General features: G+C 42.1%; 1 pseudogene; it reads left to right on the top strand.

The window, feature by feature from the left end:
* Positions 1 to 16413: 16413 nt before the first annotated feature.
* On the top strand, positions 16414 to 16513 carry LOC123391088 (annotated as a pseudogene).
* Positions 16514 to 17850: the final 1337 nt, after the last annotated feature.

Here is a 17850-nt window from a genome sequence, read left to right as displayed (position 1 = left end):
GAGGACTGGATCCCAGGACCCTGGGATCGTGACCTGAGTGGAAGGCAGAAGCTTAACCATCTGAGGCACCCAGTTGCCCACACTCTTGCCTTTTTTTTCCCTATACATTGTCATATTTCTCCTTCTGCATATATTACGAATTGTATAAAACACTATCATTATTTGGTTTCTAAGTAAGGAACGTTCCTTTATATTTCTCGCATATTCTTTCTTTCTGACACTCTTCATTCCTTCCTACAGTGTGTGTTTCTATCTGAGGCTGTTTTCCTTTAGCCTGAGGAAATCCCCTTTATTTCAATTCTTTGAAGGATATTTTTACTGGATACATAATTATAGGTTGGTTTTTTCCAGCACTTTAAAGATGTTATCCATTCTGTTGGTCTTCCTTAGTTTTTGTTGAAAACCCTGCAATCTTTCCAGGGATGTCTGACTAATGGCTCACTGGCCTGACCCATGTGAAATGGTCACCCCTGGCTTCAAGGCTGAGATTTCGAGCATTTCCATATTTCCAGCCTCTACTGTAGAGCAAAGTCAGGGGGGAAGGGAGCTGGACTTGTGTTGAATGAAGTAAATGAAAATATATGGGTGTTGTATTGGTGCTATCAGAGGGGACATCCTCAAAAGACATCGTGTGGGATTGATCTGTAATATAAGGTTGCTGTTTGAATGCGGAGGAAAAATTAAAGGATAACCCTAAGGTGTGTAGACCGAGTAACTGAAAGTGTAATGATAAAATTCACAGAAATGTGAATATCCAAAATACCCTGTTGTGGGGAAAAAAGGAGTTTGGTTAAAACCTGAGGAGTTTGAGAGACTGATAGGCATAGAACTGCTACTGATTTTTCATGTATTATATCCAGCCATCTTACTAGTTCTGATGGTTGGATTTTTCAGTTAACTGTCATGGATTTTTTAGGTCAAACAATCATAGGATCTGCAAATGATGACAGTTTTTTATAATGTAAATATTTTTATACTAAAAAAATTTTTCAGGCATGGCCTCTTCAGAGAATTGTGGTAAGAAGCCATTCTGTTGCTTAATCTTTTTGAATGTTATTTTTTTCCTCTCTATAACCTGTTAACAATTTTCTCTTTATCCCTGGAAGTCTAAAATTTCGTGATTTCATATCTTTTTTTTTCTTTTTTTAATTATCCATTGAGAGGAGTACTGAGATGGGTCATTTTAACTTAGAAATTTTGGTGCCCTGAATTAGCCAATTATATCCTTCCTCAGCTTTTTCTGATTTCACTTTCTGGAACTCTCTTATTTGAGTGTTAAGCCTCAGGAACTGATTTTCACACTGATTCTCTGTGTTCCCTTCTCTCTCTCCCTATCACCCCTCCCCTCACCCTTAGGGCTGCCTTGTTAATGGCAATGTAGGAAGACCTTAAACTCAACCTCCTCCATGGATGCACGAAATCTATACCTATTTCTAGAGTAATTCCTCCTGAAAAAGAACCAAGGTCTGGCTGAAAGTGACATCCAAATGGAGACTTCCAGGAGGCAGGATACATTTAGGGGAAGGATCTGGGCTAAAGATACATATTTAGAGATCAAAGTGCAGATGCTATTGAAAGTCTGGAACAGAGAACAGATCATCTAGTAAAGATTTGTAGCTGGCATTTCTCGGCCATAAAAGCATTACGGGGAGTATCTAGGTGGCTCAGTTGGTTAAGTTCCTGACTCCTGATTTCAGCTCAAGCCATGATCTCAGGGTCATGGGATGGAGCCCCGTATCGGGCACCATGTTCAGCATGGAGTCCGCTTGACAGTCTCTCTCTCTCCGTCTCCCTCTGCCCCTCCCCCTGCTCACATGCTCTAAATAAATAAAATAAATAAATAAAATCTTAAAGAAAAAAAGGTTACAGTGAGCCAAGATGTGGCAGCCCAGGGCAACCTTGATGATCCCAGGGTGACAAAACAAGGCGTTTTGTCCCGTGTAGGCCCTGCTGTGAGAAAGTTTCAGAAGTGGAAATATAAGGAATGGGAATACAGAGAAGAGACCCAAAGACTGAGTCCCGGCGTACCCAAAATTTAAAGGTGGGGGCAATAAGGAAAAGCCAGCAAAGGAAAATGCAGAAGAGTGAACAGTGATGAAGGCAGTGAGCCAAGACAGTGAGTTCTCTGAAGCCAAGGGTTTATAAAGAGTTGGAGAAAGAAGGAGCATCAGATGCTGTGGGCAGGCTGGTCAAGCAAGATGAGGTCTGAGAAACGACCACCGGAGTTAAAGACACAGGGTCATTGGTGACCTTGGCAAGAGCCCCTTCAGCAAAGGGGAGTGAGGGGCTGAAAGCCTGTGCGCATTCAAGAAAGAATATAACATCTCCTTCAAGGAGATTTGCTCTAAATGGAGGAGAGAAGTAAGTCATCACTAGGAAGGATACAGGGTAAAGAAGGTTGGTTTGTTTGTTTCATCTTACAATGGGTGATACTATAGCAAATGCATATGCTGCTGGGAATGATCCAGTGGAGAGGGAAAACTGGAAGATGCAGAACAGGGAAAAACTGCTGGAGCCAGATGCTTGAGAAGGCAAAGGAAGGTGGCAGCCCAAGTCACAGGAGGGAAGGCAAAGTACACAGAGAGGGATGCAGTCCCTGTGTAGACGAGGTAATGGGAAGTCTGCCAGTTCTCTTCCACTGTTGGAGGTGGAATGAGAGAGAAGGGGTGTGAGGTTTCAGGAAGAGAAGTTGTTAGATCATCATGGAGGTAAAATCCACTGCCTTCTTCCCTCCGTTTTGAATCTAGAGAAACTGAGCTATTTTAAGGACCTGCGGCTCTCAGTAAACTGTCTGATGAAAAGCGTTCTTATGTGTTTATATTTCATACCTGATCTTTACCATGAGATAACAGAAGTGATGAACATTCCCTATGTCTCTGTTCTCAACTGCAGAGTTGAGAGCTACTTAGTTTAAGTATAGTTTAAGAGCTACTTACACTGAAATAAATCCTATACACATCAATCCCATTACTTCAAGAAGCTAGACTCTTCTAAGGAGATGAGCCTAATAATCTGTATGAGTGAAACCACACCCTACTTTCTCTATAAAGTATGTAAAGAGCAGAACTATGATTTAATGCCAAGTCTGTTTTCAATACCATATCTTAAAATGCCTCGTGTTTGCATAAACGACTAGATAGCATCCTAGAAATTCAGGGGCAGATGATATGGCGTTCAGCACCAATGGTAAATGTTCATTTCCTCCATGCCAGCCCTGTTTCTACAGCCCATTCATATAGGATGTATGAACAGCTTCCATAAATATGCTGCCTCTGAGTGCATTTTCTCCACCCTGGTTGGTGTTTGGGTTAGGGGACCGAGACAGTCTAAGAGCCAAGGAAAGGTAGGTGACTTGCTCCCCCTCCCCCACCATGGACACCACTAACATTGTAAGTAAATATACTGCAGACAGAAACAGCTCTAGACCAAGAAGCAAGATCCCAGAACTTGGATCCCATCCCTCACTACACACACACACCGGAGAACAAGGGCTTGATCAGCTCCAGTGAAGATCTGATCTGGACCAGACTGTGATGTGACCTTCAGACCTTCAGTTCTGTCTCTAAACAGCTCACATGGGTCAGTCTGATGACCACTTTGGGCCTAACAATATTAATCTCTACTCCTCAGGGGTGCTGAGACACAACAGACTCGATGAATAATAATAATAATAATTATTATTATTATTATATATATTATATATATTTTTATATATATAATATATATTATAATATATATATTTATATATATAATATATATATATTTATATATATATATATATATTTATATTATATATAATATATATATATATTTATATATATATTATAATAATATATAATATAATATATTATATTTTAAATATATATATATAATTATATATTATTATATATATATATATATATTATATATAATATATATATTATATATAATATATATATATATATATATATATATATATATATATATATATATATATATATTATATATATTATATATATAATAATAATATATATATATTATTATTATTATTATTATTTAACTTCTCTAAGCCTGTTTCTTAATCTTTACAAATGCAATAGCTCCTAACACCAGCATGCCTTTCCCTGAAGGGCTGCAGTAAGGATCCTGTGACGTCACATACACGGAGTCTAGGCAAATTACAAGATGTTCATCAGAGCAAAATAGGCTGCAGGAGACATGAAAGGATGGGAGTGATAGAGTCACTTATTGAGGGCACCTGGGTGGCTCAGTCGGTTAAGCGTCTACCTTCAGCTCAGATCATGATCTCAGGGTCCCAGGATCAAGTCCCACATCAGGCCCCCTGCTCCGCAGGGAGTTTGTTTCTCCCTCTGCACCTCCTCCCATTCATTCTCTCAATCTCTCTCTCTTTCATAAATAAATTAGATCTTTAAAAAAAAAAAACAATCATTTATTGGGGCACCTGGGTGGCTCAGGCATTAAGCATCTGCCTTGGGTTCAGGTCATGATCCCAGGGTCCTGGGATCTAGTCCCATAGCAGGCTTTCTGCTCAGCGGGAAGCCTGATTTCTCCCTCTCCTGCTTCCCCTGCTTATGTTCCCTCTCTCACTGTGTGTCTCTCTGTCAAATAAATAAACAAAAATCTTTTAAAAAAAATCATGCATTGATACAAAGAAGATGTTTCTAATTTGGAAAAGTATGCTTTCTCCAAAAAAGAGCGGGGGGCACTAAAAAGTAAAAAACTGAGAGAAGAAAGTTGGAGAAACCCCACCTTTGCACTTGGTGACAAGGCATAAATACCCCTGTCCAGTTTATTTCTCATATTTTATTCCAAAGAATAATCTCTTAAAATGGCTCAAAACCAAAACTTTGCTCAAAGTATAGACCCAAGAACCACCTCCTTTTCGTACCCTTGACGAGATTGTTTAAAATACAAATGCCTGGGACAGTCCACCAAGGATTCTGATGTTTAGATCTGGATCTGAATCCAGAAATTTACATTTTAATACACTTCCCAGGTGATTCTGATACCACCAAGTACTAAGGACCACCACAGAAGCCTGTTCCATGGGGCAGCCCACTGATAGAGCCCACTGGTAGAGCTCATGCCTACCTACAGAGAAGACTCCTAGTACCAGCTTCATGCTGAGCTGGGCCTCCCGCTGGCCCCCAGCACGCCATAGGCTGGTATCTGCAGTGGTCTGTCTCTCCCCTCGTAGCCATTGGTTGTAAAAACAGAAAGCTGACTTTGCAAGAATATAATTCTTACTAAATGATTATACCACGAGCAAGAATGCTGAAAATCCTGATATAAAACGCTATTAGGCATAAGACGAATGAGGTTACTAAGGCCTTTGTTAAGTCCAAACAGCCAGTAAAATAGAAAAATCTAAGATGTGGAAGGGACAGGTTACTAAGGCCTTTGTTAAGTCCAAACAGCCAGTAAAATAGAAAAATCTAAGATGTGGAAGGGACAGGTTACTAAGGCCTTTGTTAAGTCCAGGCATAAGACGAACGGGAGAATCTGCCACGCATTTGCATTTTTGGTCAGAGAGAGGGAAGTTTACAAGGTGTATCAAATGTTTTAAAATTGCTTCTGAGCCAGCAATTCAACTTCCAAGAAAACCATGCTTAGGAAATACAGAGATGTGTGCAAAGCTATATGTAAAAAGATATTCACTGTGCCCTATACATAATAAAAAATCATTTCAACAACTCATCTGAAAATTGTAAACTGGCTAGAAAAACAGAGTGCCTGGGTGGCTCAGTTGGTTAAGCAACTGCCTTCAGCTCAGGTCATGATCCTGGAGTCCCGGGATCGAGTTCCCATCGGGCCCCAGCTCCACGGGAAGTCTGCTTCTCCCTCTGGCCTTATCCCCTCTCCTCATGCTTGCTCTCACTGTCTCCCTCTCAAATAAATAAATACAATCTTTTAAAAAAAATATGGAACAATAACATAAAATGCTCTCTAACTATCCTTATAACCCATGTCCTAAAAAATTTTTATTGACAAGGAAAAATGTTCACGATACATTGTTAAGTAGATACCTGGTTACAAAATAACATTAGTATTATATGTAACAAATATACCCTATTTGCTTTAGGTATTCACATATTTTTATATTTATTACACACTTATTTACCATATACAGGAGGGAGTTGGAAGGATATTGGTTAAACTACTAAGAGTCCTTCGACCCACCCCAGGTTATAGATGACCAAATCTACTAATGGATGCTAAAACTAGTGGACAAAGGTTTAAAGACAAATAAGATTGGCATAGTCTTAGAGATATTGATTAATACAAAGGGAAGATATAGCTTTATGGCAGAGAAACCCAGCAGACACCACGATAACGAGAGTTCACGGTTAACAAAGCCAGTAGAAAGCTATCTCAAGATCACAAACCCTTGGCTGTGACATGCTAAGAAAAGCACATTTCTCTGGTATTCTTGCCAACAGTACATAATATGATTGCAATCATGTAGGAATACCTAACAAACTCAAATCAAGTTATATTCCACAAAATACCTAGACAGTACTCTTCAAAAGCATCCGAGGTCAAGAAAGACTAGGGAAACGTCATCACAGACTGAATGAGATTAAGGAGACACCATGATTAAAATAAGTCAATCAGAGAAAGGCAATTATCATATGATCTTTCTGATATGAGGAATTTGAAAGGCAGAGTGGGGGGATTAATGGGGGGGAAGGGAGGGGAAAAAAATGAAATAAGATGGGGCCAGGGAGGGAGACAAACCATAAGAGACTCTTAATCTCAGGAAACAAACTGAGGGTTGCTGCAGGGGAGGGGGAGAGGAGGGATAGAGTGGCTGGGTGATGGACATTGGGGAGGGTATGTGCTATGGTGAGTGCTGTGAATTGTGTAAGCCTGATGATCCACAGACCTATACCCCTGGGGCAAATAATACATTATACGTTAATAAATTTTTTTTTTAAAAAGCACTATTTCATTCTAAATGGGATCCTGGAACAGAAAAAGGACATTAGTGGAAACATGGGTGAAATTCAGGTAAAGTCTGTAGTTCAGCTAGTAGTGCTGTGTCAGTTTCAATGCCCTGGTTTTACTCATTATCCTAAAGTATGTAAAATGTTAATATTAAGGGAAACTGGTGAAGGATAGAGGGGGAAATCTTTGTACTCTTGAATTCGTTTTCTATTGCTGCATAACAAATTGCCACAAAATTAGCAGCTTAAAACACCACCCATCTGTTATCTCACGGTTCCGCAGGTCAGAAGTCTGGAGTGGCACGGCTCGATTCTCTGCTCAGGGTCTTACCAAGCTAAAGTTCAGGTGTCCATGAAGGTCATGTTTCTCACCTGGGTCTCTGGGTCCACTCCCAAGCTCACTCAGGCTGTTGGCAGGATTCAATTCCTTGCAGTTACAGAAGGATGTTTCATTTCCTTGCTGCCTGTCTGCCAGGGGCCCCCCTTGTCTCCCAGAGGCCTCCCTCTGGTCCTTGCAGGAGCCCCCCCACCCCCCCTCCAGCCTCCATCTCACAGCTAGCCAAAGTGAGTTGAGTCCCCCTGCTTTGAGTCTGACTTCCGCCCGAGAAAGTTCTCTGCTTTTAAAGGCTCTGATTACATTGGACCCACCTGGATAAACACGGCTAATCTCTGCTTACCTCCATCTGCAAAGCTTCCAGGGCCAACACCGTAACTCCTTTAGAGGATTCCCAGAGTAGGGCATGGATATTTTGGGAGGGACCGTCCTCCTACAACTATATTTGCAACTTATCTCCAAGGCGAAAAGTAGCTCAAAATTAAAAATTAAAAAGAATGATAATCTTTTGATGCTGATACTTGGGAAAATTTGTTTTTCCCTTTTTCTAAGTCTTCTGTGTGGAGTTTATATTTCTGTAGTCATAAAGGGGGATTTCTCTGTTGTCTTGAGAATATGTATCTCTATATGCTTCAAAAATGCTGTGACAAGTGAGATTGCATAAGAAGATACTGCAACTTGTTGGGACTTCTGGGTGGCTCAGTTGGTGAAGTCTCTGTCTTCAGCTCAGGTCGTGACCCCAGGGTACTAGGATCGAATCCTACATCTGGTTCCCTGCTTGGTGGGAAGCCTGCTTCTCTCTCCCCCTTTCTCCCTGCTTGTGCTCCCTCTCTTGCTGTCTCTCTCTCTCTCTCTCTCTCTGTTAAATAAATTTTTAAAAGGGGGGGGCACCTGGGTGGTTCTGTGGGTTAAGCCTCTGCCTTCAGCTCAGGTCATGATCTCAGGGTACTAGGATCGAACCCCACATCGGACTCTCTGCTCAGCAGGGAGCCTGCTTCCTCCTCTCTCTGTGCCTGTCTCTCTGCCTACTTGTGATCTCTGCCTGTCAAATAAATAAACAAAAAATCTAAAAAAAAAAAAAAAAAAGAAGAAGAAGAAGGAGAAAATCTTGTGGACTTCACAACCGGACTGGCCCAAGAACAGCAAACAAGTATGCCACCTGCCAACAACCTCCCTCCCTCTCAGGCAAACACTGCTTGGAATTCAAAGAGAATTCTCAAACTAGCTTTTCCTGTCAAGTCAGTCACTTCGTGACAACATCTTACCTCTCACAGAGATTCACCTCCGTATATTTTCTCAAGATACCTTGTCACTGGAGAAGTCGAAGGCGCTTGAATTGTGTTCATAATAAGTCAAAATGTTTGAATAGCTTGTTATAAGGAAGCCTAGAAATGTCATCTGCGGGGAGCTTCGTATCAGTCTGGATGTAGTTATTCATTGAATAATGACAGCATCGTGCTGTCTTCCTAAAATTCCAACACAGAGCAATGAGACCAATTACTAGGTAAACTCAGCCATGAGGAGGCCAAGAGGGTGTTGGGTAAGGACTGCTGATGACGCCGGGCTCAGTCAGGAGCCTTGAAGGGGGGGGGTGTCCTTAGAAAATGACAGGTGTTCATTCCCCCCCCCCAAAAAGTGGGGGGAGGTGTGCATTTAAAGTATTTTCCAGGGACACCTGGGTGGCTCAGTGGGTTGAGCCTCTGCCTTCGGCTCAGGTCATGATCTCAGCGTCCTGGGATCAAGCCCCGCATCAGGCTCTCTGCTCAGCAGGGGAGCCTACCTCCCCCTCTCTCTCTGCCTGCCTCTCTGCCTGCTTGTGATCTCTGTCATTCAAATAAATAAATAAAATCTTTAAAAAAATAAAATAGAGTATTTTCCAGGGATGCCTGACTGGCTCAGGTGGTAGGGCATGCAATTCTCAATCTCAGGGTCACAGGTTCGAGCCCATTAGGTACAGAGATCGCCTAAAGAAAAAGAATAAAATAGAAAGTATTCTCCAAATACAAGGCAATGGCCAACACTTTGATAATTCGGCAAGGCATTAATTAGGATTCATTTAATAAATATTTATTGGTCATTGTTTCAGCATTGGAGTTACAGGGGGCATAGAGCTTACAGCCTAGTGGGAAAGAAAGACATTAAACTAATAACCACTCAAATAATTACAAAACCCTGACAAATGCTCCAAAGGAGAAGTTCAGGGTTCAACAAGAATGTTAGTCTGAAGAATCAGAAAAAGAGGATGCTCTGAAGATGTGAAGTTTGTTTTGTTTTGTTTCTTTTTTAAAGATTTTTATTTACTTATTTGACAGAGAAAGATCACAAGTAGGCAGAGAGGCAGGCAGAGAGAGAGGAAGGAAGCAGGCTCCCTGCTGAGCAGAGAGTCGTCTGTTGCGGGACTCCATCCCAGGCACCCCAATTTTTTTGTAATCAAGCTTATTATGTTAAGGGAATTATAGATTTACCTGCAGTTGTAAGAAATAATAGAGATTTTTTAAAACAGTTATAAGTATTATTTATATATTATAAATACCGGTGCTATATTAGATGTGTGGGTTGCAGAGATTTTCTTCCCCCCAGTCTGTAGCTTGTCTTGTCATCCTCTTCACATGGGCTTTAGCAGAGCAAATGTTTTTAACTTTGTGAAGTCCAATTTAGCAATTTTTCCTTCTATGGATCGTGCTTATGGTATCAAGTCAAGAACTTTCTGCCTAGCTCTAGACACTGAAGATTGTCTCCCATGGCTTTTTCCTGAAAGCCATATAATTTTGCATTTCCCATTTTGGGTTTATGGGTCAAGATTCATTTTTTGACAATGGGTGTCCAATTGCTCCAGCACTCTTTCTCGAAAAGCTCTGTTTCCTCTATTGAATTGCCTTTGTGCTTTTGTCAAAAATAAGTTGAGTATATTTGTTTGGATCTGCTTCTCAGTTGTCCATTCTGACCCATTGTCAGGAAGGAGAGATGGAAGGAAGGAAAGGAGGGAGGAAGGGAGGGAGGAAGAGAAAAAGAAAGAGGGTTAAAACATTACAGAAGAGGGGCGCCTGGGTGGCTCAGTGGGTTAAAGCCTCTGCCTTCGGCTCAGGTCATGATCTCAGAGTCCTGGGATCGAGCCCCGCGTCGGGCTCTCTGCTCAGCAGGGAGCCTGCTTCCTCCTCTCTCTCTGCCTGCCACTCTGCCTCCTTGTGATTTCTGTCTGTCAAATAAATAAATAAATCTTTAAAAAAAAAAATTACAGAAGAGTTGATACAATAGAAATGGCAACAAACCAGACCACAGCCAATGATCAAATTTATGACAGACAGGGGGAAAAAAGTTTACAGGAAAGGCAGTGAACAAAGACTCAACAGTAAAAGAAATTAAAGCAATTAGAGTGAAATTTATGGCTATGGAGGTCAGGGGATAGGATGTTTGGTGTCCCCGCTGTGAGAACCCAGCAAATGGAAAAGCAGTTTTCAAGGAAAACACACAAGACAATTTCCCTGAATTTGGGAAGAAATGTCTGCATATTGAAAGGGCTTACCACATAACAAGAAATTCGACACAAGAAGCTTAATATCCAAAAAAATAAAATAAAATAATAAGAAGAAGAAGCTTAATATCCTACTACAGCCATTGAACTTTAATCCTAAAGACTTCTTTGGGTACCAGGAAGAAGATTCAGGATGGTTTCAGCCTTTCCCACAACAGCACACAAAGCCAGAAGACAATACAGAAATGCCCTCCAAGCGCTGAAGGAAAGAGTGTGTGCACATACATGTATGTCTGATCTGATGTTTCTGTAACATTAACGGTGGTTATTTCTGGACAACAGGATTTGGAAAGAGTTGTGTGTTTTAAAATTTTATCATTGCAGTTCTCTGCACTATTCGAACTCTCTAGAATGAAAAAATATTGTTATCAAACTAAAAAGATTCTAGGGCACCTGGGTGGCTCAGTCAGTTAAGAAACTAACTCTTGGTTTCCACTCAGGTCATGATCTCAGCCCCCTCGTCGGACTCCATGCTATGCATGGAACCTGCTTAAGATCCTCTCTCTCTCCTTCTCCCCCTCCCCCCACCACACACCTGCATATATGCTCAAGGGCTCTCTCTTCCTCCCTCTCTAAAAAAAAAAAAAAAAAAAAAAAAAAAAAAAAAAAAGAAACATGGGCTCCCTGCTGAGTGGAGAGCCTGTTTCTCCCTCTCCCTCTGCTGCTCTCCCGACTTGCGCTCACTTGCTCTCTCCCTCTCTCTGTCAAATAAATAAATAAAAATCTTAAAAACAATAACAAAAACAACATCAAAAACCCACCACCCTCCCCCACTAAAAAGGGTCTGGGGCCCAATTTCCGTGTAGTGGGAATGGGGTTCCTTCACAGCACCAATTTTCAGAACATGAGCAGGGTGTCCCATGGTTCAACTCAATTCTGACACTCTACCTGGAGTTGACACCATATTCCATAGCCTAAGGGCTCAGTCCTACAAGACTGCCCCATGTACCCCACCCCCAATTTCAGACACCAGGTGTAAGCCCAGTTTATCTCCTGGGCTTCTGACCAAAAGGCTATAATTTAGAGGCTCCAGTGACCCCTGTCTTGGGTGGATTAGTATGTTAGGGCAGCTCAACCAACTGAGCCACCCAGGCATACTTGCTGTGCATTTTCAGTTTTCAAAAATTCACAAGTAAATACATAAGAGAAGAGGAAAGAATGTTCTTAGCCAAGGAAATGGCAGGAACGCAGAACCTAGGAGCAGAAGGACAGGCATCCCTCCGGAACTACAAGTGGACCATGTGGAAAAGGAAGTCTGACATGAGGCACAGGGGTAGAGAAGGACAATCAGAGCTTGCTGGCCACTCTGGAAGCCTGCAATGTCATATATGAGCTTCCCCCGGATCAAAATTTAATCCACTCCAACCACTTCACTTTCCATCCCCAGCCACATCTAAAAACATTTTTTCGAATACCTAAATATGGACAGTGTTCAGAGTCGTCAGCAGGCCAGCATGACCAAAGCCGTGCACCTTGCAGACAGCTCTACACTCAGTCAGTCCCCTACAGGACCTTCTGTCCTAAAAGAAACTTGCCCGTGTTTTAGGATAGTTGAGTGAAAGGGTTAAAACCAAAGATATTAAATATGTCACATAGTTAAAATAATGATCTGTCAACTCCAACAAGCTACAGATGAAAACTTAGCCGTGCCCTGGATGTTAACCCCTGTTGCGCGTTTCAGAAAGTTTCTCCAGAAACGTCATTCCCAATGCCAGCAAAGGCAGGAGTCAAACATATAAAACCAGGGGGCAGCACTTAGCTGCAGCAAGGGGAAGTCATGCTGCTGTCATCTTTCAATCATCGAACCTAATCAGGTCTCAAAAGTGAAAATTCTATGAGTTCATACAATTCTGCTTATAAATCTCAGCATTCATATTAGTTCATCCTTTCATTTTTACTATTCAGGGTGCATAAACTAAGTGCAAGTTCGTGAGCTTTCCATAGTAACACTTGTTTAGGGACGCCTGGGTGGTTCAGTCTGTTAAGCGCCTGCCTTCGGCTCAGCTCATAATCCCAGGGTACTGGGTCCATAATCCCTGGTCCTGGAACATAATCCCACATCGGGCTCCCAGCTCAGTGGGGAGCCTCCTTCTCCCTCTCCTTCTACTCTTCTCCCAGCTGTGCTCTCTCACTCTTTCTGTCAAATAAATAAAATCTTCAAAAAAAAAAAAAATTGGAAGAGATCACAGATAACCAGGTAGCAGGCCGACCTATTCAAGCTCTGCGTCTCAATGATCTTAAAGAAGACAAATCTTTACTCAGCCCACAGCCCCTGCGAAAGCTCCCCCACTCTGGTCACTCCTCCCTTACCTCCAGACAAAACAGCCGCATCACCAGCTCACCTCATTTTGTTCCCGTCAAGTCCATTTATTAATATTCTTATGGGATCTGTGAGTACAATGCAAAGATTTGAAGCTGTTCCTTACCCTCTCTAGTACCTGACATCAGTGTGCATGCTGTTAGGTCCTAAGAATTTGAGGCTCCAGATCTTTTTGTTTTGTCTTTCTTTGGCTGTGATGGCGATGGTCACACCTTTACCACTGAGACAAAGACCAATTTTTTGCATCTCGGGTCTCTACTTTTTCCTGTAGAGGGCTTTGTCCTCTGTGACAGATGCTGTTGTCATGGGAGGGCAGGGGGTTGTCTCTACTCTTCAAAGAACTGCAAATATAGGGGAAAGTCTGTGTGTTCTGCAAAATGGCGTCTTAAGGAAGAGCCCTAAAATGTATACGCTCCCTTTCTGGCTCGGCATAAAACATACCCACCAATGTAAAACTAGGAGATTGAGTCTCTAATGGTTCCATCTCAGTCTTACCTTTATTTTATTAAACACTTTAAAGGATATATAGTTAATTATATAGGTTCCCACTCAAATAATATCCATCTACTAATACCTCCAAATAAAATCCTTTGAAAGGAGGGGCGCCTGGGTGGCTCAGTGGGTTAAGCCTCTGCCTTTGGCTCAGGTCATGATCTTAGGGTCCTGGGATCAAGCCCCGCATCGGGTTCTCTGCTTGGCGGGGAGCCTGCTTCCCCTCTCTGTCTCAGCCTGACTCTCTGCCTACTTGTGATCTCTGTCTGTCAAATAAATAAATAAAATTTTTTAAAAATCCTTTGAAAGGAAAGAAATGAGTATTTTGGGGGTGATTTGGGTACCAGGCCCTCCTCTAATGAGTTTCCCTAATGACTCATTTCATCTTCAAAATGACTCTTTTAGGTAAGTACTACCCCCATTTTACAGATGAAGAAACTAAAGTTGAAGAAGGTTCAGTCACTTGGCCAAGGTAACAGAGAATGTAAGCAGTGGACCCAGGATTCAACCTTGTCCATCTTCATTGTACTAGCCGGCCCACCTTCCCTTCTCATGCCTTTCAGGCTCCGAACACAGCCCCTATAGCCCCAAGAAGCTAGCATGTGCCAGCAAAAGCCAGAAAAGCACTGGTGGGACTGGGTTCTAGAGTGTTTGATCAAGAGGACTGGAATGTAAATTGAAGGAGGGAGAGTTTAATCCACTTTAATCCACGGCCCCACATGGCCTCCCGAGCCTAGGACACATTTTCACAGCTCTAATTTTGTTACATAAACATCAAAGTTGTTTCTCTGGTCTAATTTAGTTATTTCAAAAAAATAACATCCTAGAAAACCAACAGGCAATAGTTGTTAAAGTTGAATAGACACATTTTTTACAACCTAGCCATGCTACTCCTGGGTGAATACTAACAGAAACATGCAGGTATCTTTAAATTTTTTTATTTGAGTATAGTTAACACCTGATGCTGCATTTAGTTTCAGGGGTACAACGGAGTTAGTCACCTTCTCTACACATGACAGTTGTACTCCCCACAAATGTAACTACCATCTGTCACAGAAGCAACAAATATTTACACAAGGAATATTTCTTATAAATAGCAATAAGAACGGGCGAGTTGCAATAACACACTCATAGGAATCTCACCAACATAACGCTGAGTGGGGGAAGCCAGGCCCAAAAAAGCACATACTCTGTGGTTTCGTTTCTATGAAGTTCAAAAGCAGCAAAACTTTATCTAGCCTAGGAGGAGTCAGGAGAGCAGTTATCTGTTCCCTAGGTGCAGGGGAACAGATGCAACAGAGGGGAGCCAATGCTTTAGCACAAATCAAGGCCCTGGCCCCAAACTGTCCGAGTCACTGTGTTCTTCAGAGCCTCGCCATGGAGGGTGGGGAAAGACAGTTTAACTCTTCAAGAATGTTCTCGATGGGAAAAAAAAAAAAAAAAAAAAAAGATAAAGAAAAAAATAATGTTGTTTGGTTTTTTTGTTTTTTGTTTTTTGTTTTTTTTCGAGAGAGAAAGAGAACAAGTAGGGGGAAGGGTAGACAGAGAGGGGAAAGCAGACTCCCCGTTGAGCAGGGACCAGGCCTAAGACTGAATGGTCACAACAGCCAAATTCCTCATTCCCAATGAGAGCAGGCCTGCTGCAGCAAGGTCAGGGCCCAGTGAGAAAAAAATGAAATGAGTTATCTGGATTGATACCCCTGAAAATCTTGAATATCCAGATTCCCCTGTGCCCTCTGAGCCTATGGAAGTAGCCCACTCCTTCCCATTAAGAGCTAACGTCTCATACCCCCTTGCTTGGAGATGATGCAGAGGCTGCCCCCTGATAAGACGGTGTTCACCCACCCTCCCCCCATCTCTGTAGTGGGGAGGGGTTGTGCCTTCTCAGGACCTGCCCTTCCCGGCCACCAGGATTTTAATCTCCAAATGGTGATTTAATCTTAAAATTGGGATTGAGTCACAAGATAACCCATTGGGCCTGATAAGGAAGGAAGGGGACTACAGCCCCAAGAAGCTAGCATGTGCCAGCAAAAGCCAGGAAAGCACTGGTGGGACTGGGTTCTAGAGTGTTTGATCAAGAGGACTGGAACGTAAGTTGAAGGAGGGAGAGTTTAATCCACTTGCCAGCACCTTCACAAGATACAGGATTTAATACTCCATTAAGAATATTAATTGGTGGGGCGCCTGGATGGCTCAGTCGGTTAAGCATCTGACCCTTGATTTCGGTTCAGGTCATGATCTCAGGGTCATGAGCTAGAGCTCAGCAGGGAATTTGCTTGAGATTCTCTTTCCCTCTCTCCCTGCCCCTTTCCCACCCATGCTCTGTCTAAAAAAGTTAGTAAAATCTTTTAAAAAAAGAGGTGAGGGAAGGGATAATTGGATGATGCGCCTTAAGAAGGACACTTGTTGTAATGAGCCCTGGGTGTTACAAGCAACTGATGAATGACTAAATTCTATCTCTGAGACTAATAAAAAAAAGAAAAATAGTCATCCTTAAAAAAAGAATATTAATGGGCAAACTATAGCTTGGGGTTAATATTCTCAGTACATACATGATCCGACAGAGTTATATCTCGAATACATAAATAGAGCTTCTACAACTTAATAATAAGCACTACAACCTATTTTTTTTAAAGGGCTTGAGTAGACAATCAACAAAAGACATCCGAATGGCCAGTGAGCACCTGAAATGGTCTCAGCATCACAAATCATCAGCAGAATGCAAATTAACCACCAGGAGATACTCCTACGCACCCATTAGGATAGTTCATATGAAAAAGACTGACATGCTCCCTTCAGCAGTGCATATACTAAAACTGGAACAATACAGAGATTAGCCTGGCCTTGTGCGAGGATGACACACAAAACGACTGACATTACCAAGTGTTGGTGAAGATGAGAAGCAACTGGAACTCTGATATTTTGCTGGTAGAGAGTACAAAGGCACAAACACTTGGAAGAACTCTTCTCAGCAATCCTACTCCTAGTTATTTATCCAAGGGAAATAAAAATGTACATCCCCAAAAAGTCTTGTACAAGAATGTTCATAGAAGGGATGCCCAGGTGGCTCCGTTGTTGGGCATCTGCACTGGGCTTGGGTCATGATCCCGGGGTCCTGGGATCAAGTCCTGTGTGGGGCTCCTTGCTCAGTGGGGAGCCTGCTTCTCCTTCTCCCACCCCCCCTGCTTATGTTCCCTCTCTCGCTGTGTCTCCTCTCTCTGTCAAATAAATTAATTAAATTAAATAATTTTCATTGGAGTTTTATTTATATTAGTGGCAACACTGAAAACAGCCCAGGTGTCCAAAATAGCTGTTGCAGAATCCGATAAAAGAAATGTACACTTGAGATCTATGCATTTCACTGTATATAAAGTATACCCTCATTAGCATAATCAAACCCCATTCTTCTTTGAAAACCTTTTCCTACTTTTTTTTTTAAAGATTTTATTTATTTATTTGACAGAGAGAAATTACAAGTACACTGAGAGGCAGGCAGAGAGAGAGAGAAGGAAGCAGGCTCCCTGCTGAGCAGAGAGCCCGATGCGGGACTCGATCCCAGGACCCTGAGATCATGACCTGAGCCGAAGGCAGCGGCTTAACCCACTGAGCCACCCAGGCACCCCCTTTTTCCTACTTTTTATTTTAGTTAGCACATCACCATTTATTTCATAGTCTTCAAGCTCAACTCATTCATTCCAGACTCCTCTATTCCTCTTCCTGCTACCTTCATCTAGTCTATTATCAAACCCTTTAGAGTTTAACTCCAACTCTCAGATCTGTCTCATTTCATTACTAATTACCCAGGCTTAGTTTATGCCCCTATTGATGAAACAGACTAATAACTGGACTTAGCCTTACCTAATTAATTCTCTACAATGCAAGGGTACCCAGGTGGCTCAGTCGGTTAAGCAGCTGCCTTCAGCTCAGGCCATAATCCCAGGGTCCTAGAATCAAGTCCCGCGTCAGGCTCCCTGCTCAGCCAGGACTCTGCTTCTCCCTCTCCCTCTGACCCTCCCACCACTCATGCTCTCTCTCTCAAATAAATAAATAAAATCTTTAAAAACTTTTTCCCTACGATGCCAACAGAATGATCTTTCTAAAATTCAGAATTTATCATGTCACTCCCTCCTTAAACACTCTTCTGTAGACTTAATGCTACCTATAAAAGGCTATCCAAACTCCTAGCAGAGTAACAAACCAAGTGCTACCTGGTGTCTAGTCTATG

This window comes from Mustela putorius, unplaced genomic scaffold (assembly GCF_011764305.1).
Source record: "Mustela putorius furo isolate JIRA1106 unplaced genomic scaffold, ASM1176430v1.1 tig00000174_pilon_pilon_pilon, whole genome shotgun sequence".
NCBI lineage: Eukaryota > Metazoa > Chordata > Mammalia > Carnivora > Mustelidae > Mustela > Mustela putorius.
Note: the sequence above shows the minus strand (reverse complement) of the source record. Positions and strands in the feature narration are given on the sequence as shown.